The sequence below is a fragment of the Acyrthosiphon pisum genome, chromosome A3, assembly GCF_005508785.2.
Source record: "Acyrthosiphon pisum isolate AL4f chromosome A3, pea_aphid_22Mar2018_4r6ur, whole genome shotgun sequence".
Lineage (NCBI taxonomy): Eukaryota > Metazoa > Arthropoda > Insecta > Hemiptera > Aphididae > Acyrthosiphon > Acyrthosiphon pisum.
Genome location: NC_042496.1, coordinates 18,809,161 through 18,815,673, shown reverse-complemented (window position 1 = coordinate 18,815,673; position 6,513 = coordinate 18,809,161). Strand labels below are relative to the sequence as shown.

Here is a 6,513-nt window from a genome sequence, read left to right as displayed (position 1 = left end):
ACTAAAATTAATTTTTAATTTTTAAAATGTATCAAATAAATATTTACTAGAGTAATTACCTCCTCAACAAGCAAATTATGGCATTAAGGCTTACAGCTCCACATTTTCGCTTTATGCTTAATTGATTAATTATAAATGTACAATTTATAACATAAGTTATATATACTTAATATAAATCTTATATGAATGTCTTTCTAAAGAAAATATATTTAGACTTTAGATATTTTCAACTTTTTGAAAATTTACATGAAAATTTACATCACTAGTCCCGTAGCAGACATCATTCTCACTTTTTATTTATTTATTTTAAGAAGTAAATTATTAAATTTTAGAATGACATTTTTAAAGCATTCTCTAAGACTTTTTTCCCCAAAAATCTAGATTTTTGAATTTAATAATGATATATAATTATGTCTATAATAATATAATCTATTTTACTGAATATTAATTAATTAAAAATTATCATTTACAGTCCAACATCTAGGTACGTATTATTTAATAAATTTAATAATAATAACATAAATGCACATAAACTTGTCTTTTAGATGTTTAAATTCTGAGAGAAATTACAATATAATTATCAAATATTTGAGATTTTTATGAAATTCATAAAAATTTGAACATTAAATGGTTATAAAAAAAATATGGCAATACATATTCGAATATTCGATAATATCTTTAAAACAGTATACATATAATAAGGAAACTTTTATTACATTTTTTTTTAACGTAACTTTTATTTTACTTCAGAGGTTGTCAGTGCAATATTTATTTTCTCTCTCCTGCCCACGCGCAACATAGACAAACGTATTTACGCAGAATCAGTTTTTCTATGTTTTTAAGTAATCTTAAAGTAAAATCACCCATTACAAAAAAGATGGAAAATAATATTTTTGAGGGAATGTCATATCGATTTGCCTAAATATTGTCTCAAAACAATTTAAACATCATTTATAAGTACAACATTTTTTTGTTTATTTTGAAAGTCGAATACAAAGTCAAATAACAATGAAATATAAGATCGATATATCATCCTCTCAAAAATATTATTCTTTATCTTTTTTGTAATGAGTGATATTTCTCTAAGATTACCTACTAAACATTGATAAAATTATTCTGCTCTAATGCGTATTGTGTATGCTGCTTGTGGGGCTGAGAGAAAATAAATAGTGCGCTGACATCCACTTAAGTACTATTTATATCAAATAGAGCCAAAACAGTTTGTCATTTTATGTAGTAATTGCTAATTTAATTATTTCAAGTATTTATAGGCATTTGATTTCATCGAAAACTGGTTTTGCGTTAAAATCGTGGGTTTTATAATCTTTGCGTTTATCGTGTATACTTTTAAAAGTACTACCAAATAGGTACATCCAAATTACTTCTAGACACAACACTCAAACTTAAAGATCAAAGATTTTTTTGCTACATAACTTAAACAGTATTATAGATAAAAAAAACACAAATAATTCTAAACCATTCATCGCTCTTCTCTGAATTTAAAATACATCACTTATATATTTTAGAAAAACTAATAGAAGGAAAAATAACTCATTAATAGTCTTTAAAAGATACTTTAAAATAAATCATAATAAACCCGAAGTAATCGGACTATAATTATATTATTAATAATAACATTAAAATAATTTATTTTTCTAGGGCTTTTAAGTACGTAAATATTATGTTGTTTGACTGAATTATAGTCCGCGACATGAAAAGTGGCCGGTGTGTACCGCGACCCGTAGCTGCTTCCCTACCTGTTAGAAATTGGTTCTCAGCCTATACCGCATACAGCATGGGGGTCGCAGTGCCACGCGTCCACGCGTAATGTGAACCACTGAGCAGAAACGGCTGCTAGGTTTGCGACGGTCATCGGCCACTTTTCATGTCGCGGGCTATAGGAATTTTATAAATAAAATTGTGTAAAATTTAAAATTACTATTAACAAAATGCATGTGATCGGAACCAAAAGATTGTTAATTGATGAAACCCAACTTATCTGGAACATACACTCACACGTCATGTGCTGAATAAATAGGACAGATACCTACTAACCACAGAACTCAGTAGAGCCCAACTCAACAAAATCGTAAGTAAGTGTATTCCACCTCAACAATAAACAGGCAAGAAAGGAACTGAAAATACAGTGGTGAAGCATCTAACTTGAACATATACAAACACCCACCTAACCCAGGAGTCACTTTAGTCAGGAAACTAACTTTAAGAGCAAATGCGATATAATTGAAATGAAAATTGCCTTATAATATTCAGCTGGAGAGTATGCATGCCCAGTATGGAGTAGATCCTGTCATGCGAAAAAAGTAGATGTGGCACCCGCACCCGGGTATAGAAACTAATGAACACCTGGAAAACACTTTAAGAGTAGGAGTTACTCTAGTAGCTGAGTATGGTTAATAATTAATATTCTATAATGATTTTCCAGTGGGTGTAACGGGTAAGAAACATTTATTGAGTTATTTATTTCATTGATCTTTATAGTCGATTATTGTATGAAAAATACACGATCAATTTTCATAAATAATATTTTTCTTCCTCAACATTGTTCTTAATTAATTAGAAATCGCAGAAAATAACTTTGGTTTATTATATATATTTATTGCAGTATATGATAGTAAGTATATTTTATATATTATATTTATTGTATTTTTTTTACTTTTAACTGATTAAATTATTCACTTCTAAATTATTAGGTTAACTATGATACATACATTTTTTATGTGATTCTATTATAACCATATTAGGTTTATCATTTGAAATTATCATCTTCCCACACGTTATATAGCAATGACTAGATTTTGTAACTCTCTATCAGTTCCATAGATAATACTAAATAATGGATAGGCCATGACTATAATGATAGGACAAATAGAAGCGTGCCGGAAAGGGGAAGAGAGACTATTATTATCTATGCCTCTCATTCTAGCTGAAGTCTTATCATAATATATATATATATACTTATACATCAATTTATTTGTGATAAGACCTCTATAATTTCATATCCGTTCCCATATGATATTCATAAATGGCCTATCCATTCTCTAATATCTACCGTCAGTTCACGATTTTGTTAACTTTAAAATTCAAAATTTAATGCATTGAAAAAATTAGTCGTTAAATCCTTTTTTATATGAAAGTTGTACCGACTTATTCAGGCAGACATATCTCGAGTCTATCACTTCACATGTTTTTTTAAAGCTATGGCTGGCATTACTCTTTGAATCTGATGAAATTATTAATACTTATCTCAGATATGTCTAATATAGAGATTTATGAAACATCTACATATAGCCGACTCGATGTGTATATGAAACTTGGATAGACAAATGTAAGATGGAAAAATATGATTGATTACTCCTTGAAATGCATGACTATGCCATAATTATATAATAAATAATGGTAGATTAAGACTTTACACCACAACAAAAAACAAATTATGGTTTACTATATAGTATATATATTCTTAAAAATGTCTCACGTGATTTCAACACAAAGTCAACTATCAAGTTGTATCAAACATAAATCTATGGACTAAATAGATTTTTAATCATTGAAATTCATAAAATAAATATTCACTAGAGTTATCAACCCCTTGATAAATAAAATTTGACGTTTGATGTTCGTAGTCACATGGTTGCTTAATAATTATAAATTTACTAGCTGATCCCGCGCACTTCGTTGCCCGTATAAATGACGACTCTTAAAAAAGTTGTGATTGTTTAACTCTTTTTGGATGTAACTCTCTAACTAAGTGCAGCTTTGCCACCTTGGTAGGCAATCCACCTGTGGTGGATTGCGGACACGCCGATGAGTGACTATAATTGTAACTCAACCATCTTGGTAAGCATGCAATGTACGAAAATTGGATTTGACGTATGCTTGTACCTGACCTGCCCGATTAACCAATGGCAACCTTTAAAAAAAACTAATTTATACTAATTATTATTCCTATAACTAATAGCAACTATTTATGGACAACAATTTATATTGGTCAATCTCAAAATTCCTGTTTGACCACCTCCTCGAGTTAGGGAACCATTCAAATACGCACACGAAATTTCATCAGAATCAGTCAAGCCTTTAGGAATGCATTAAGGACAAACTTACAGACAATAATTTGTATATATAATATTTGCATGATTTGATGATATTTGCATCAATAAAGACATACACCTTATGTTCATAGATTACAAAGCCGCATACAATTCGATTAATAGGGAAAAACTATGGAATGTCTAAATAGATAAATTAATATCCTAACTGTGTATTTAATAATTTAATGTTATTTTATTATAACTTTTTACTTATTGACAAACAAATTATGTGTGACTAATTTTTCACTGAAAAAAAATATATTTTTACTTTAATCATGATATATAAATATGCCTATGATAGTATAATCTATTTTAATCTATTTTAATTAATTTAACGTTTTCATTTAGCTACAAAAGATAAAGGTACGTATTATTTATTTATTTATAATAATATGCAATTATATGTAATAAATAATAATGACTTTTCATCTGTAACACTTTTGATTGTTGGTATAATATAGTTTTTAAATGATTGTAATATTTAGATATTTGTTCGAATTTGTACTGTAAATGATTATAAACTGACTAATTGTATTTTCATTATTTTTGAAAACAGTAACTTATGACGGACCTTGTACTACGTTTTAATTATTTTCATCACCTAATAACCCAAAACTAAATTATAGACTATAATGTTTATACTTTATAATAGTACTTCCATATAAGTTAGATTTGAATGATATACATTTTTAACTTTAAACAATTCAAGGTAAATATTTTTTAGATGAAAACGAAATAGACTAAAACAGTAAAATATAATAAAATTAAAAAAATAAATTAATTAACTTAACTTATTTCTTAAATTGAAAAATTAATTCTTTAATTTCATGTTATTTAAAAAAGAAATGTAATAAGTTAACAGTTAAGTTAATGAAAAGCCAAAAGTAACTAGTTAAGTTAAAAAGTTTAAATTAGGTAAATTAACTTTTTAACTCGTTAATGCCCAGCCTTGCTTTCAACACGCACTTTATTAATTATTGCTGACAACTGATAAATATAGTTCTTGTCATTTTATGACGACATATTTATAAATGTATCTGTTTGATCCCAGTAACAGTAAATCGTCGTCTCGAAATGAAAAGGTTCTAAATCAATTTTTTTTGCATATTATTATTTAATATGTTTGTTTCAATCCTGAAATCGTATCGATCCGTTGATTATTCAATGAGATAGAAAGAATAAAAAGGTTCTAATTCATACGTGAATGGTAGGTACGGGCTAACTTAAAAACGTTCCCCTGAACAATTAAAAATAAAAAATTACGTTAGGACCTTTTCATTCTGAGGCGACGAAATGTATCTATTATTTAGAATTCAAACACTAAAGTTAAATCAAAATCTTATCAAAAAATGTGTGATTATTTTTTCCCTGAAATATAGATTTTTAATTTTGTCATGATATATAAATAAGCCTACCTATATACCTAATAGTATAATAAATTTCACTCTATTATAAAAAATTGAACGTTTTCATTTAGCCGGAAGAGACATTCGTACGTTGTATTAATTTATTTATAATATGCAATGATTTATACATAATATTGTTATTTAAACTGTAACTTGTCTTGAATATTCTGATCTATATATGCTTTTGATTTTTATGATATTCAATCAAATGTGTATAGTAAATAGTTATAATGTCTTATTGTATTTTCGTTATTTTTGAAAACATTAACTTATGATGGACCTAATACTACATTTTTATTATTTTTTTCACCTAAAACATACGTTTTATTTTACTTTGAATAAAATTTAAAATATTCAAAAATCGAACAAATAAAGCTAAAGTAGCTATATAGATGTTTAACATAACCCGCAAGTACTTGCAATACGCACTTATTATTAATTATTGATGACAACTGATAAATTAGTTCTTGTCATTTAATTACCACATATTCATAAATTAATATAGTAAAAATAAATGTATCCATTATTTAGAATTCAAACCCTTAAGTTAAATCAAAAACAATACATTTCCAAATTGTTAAAAATATTTTCAACTTAATATTTTTATATTATTGTACTTCATAATAAGCCCTAAGTCATCATATTTTATAAATAATATTTTTAACAATAACATTACAATATTATTTATTTTTCTAGTGACATTCAGTACGTAAATAATATGTTGTTTTACTGATTACTGTTTTATAATTTAAATTGTCTGAAGTATAATATTTGTATTTTAAAATATGTTACACTGTTTTTTTTTTAAATTCACTTTTGTTATGATTATTTTAATGGCATAAACACATATTAAAACGGTCTGTCTTATGGGTACCATACAGCCAATCAGCATGTGACAAATTCACAAGCATCCTCAACTTTCAAGACCACTCACTTTATATGCTAAATCACCACCTGCTACACAAAAATCCAGCAATTGGGCCACTGAAGTCAAA

General features: G+C 26.9%; 1 long non-coding RNA gene across 1 annotated transcript; it reads left to right on the top strand.

The window, feature by feature from the left end:
* Positions 1–322: 322 nt before the first annotated feature.
* Positions 323–6,513, top strand: LOC115034425. The gene is made up of 5 exons (XR_003839788.1): positions 323–484; positions 1,660–4,475; positions 5,590–5,604; positions 6,215–6,223; positions 6,400–6,513. It is a non-coding gene; the product is annotated as an uncharacterized LOC115034425 (long non-coding RNA).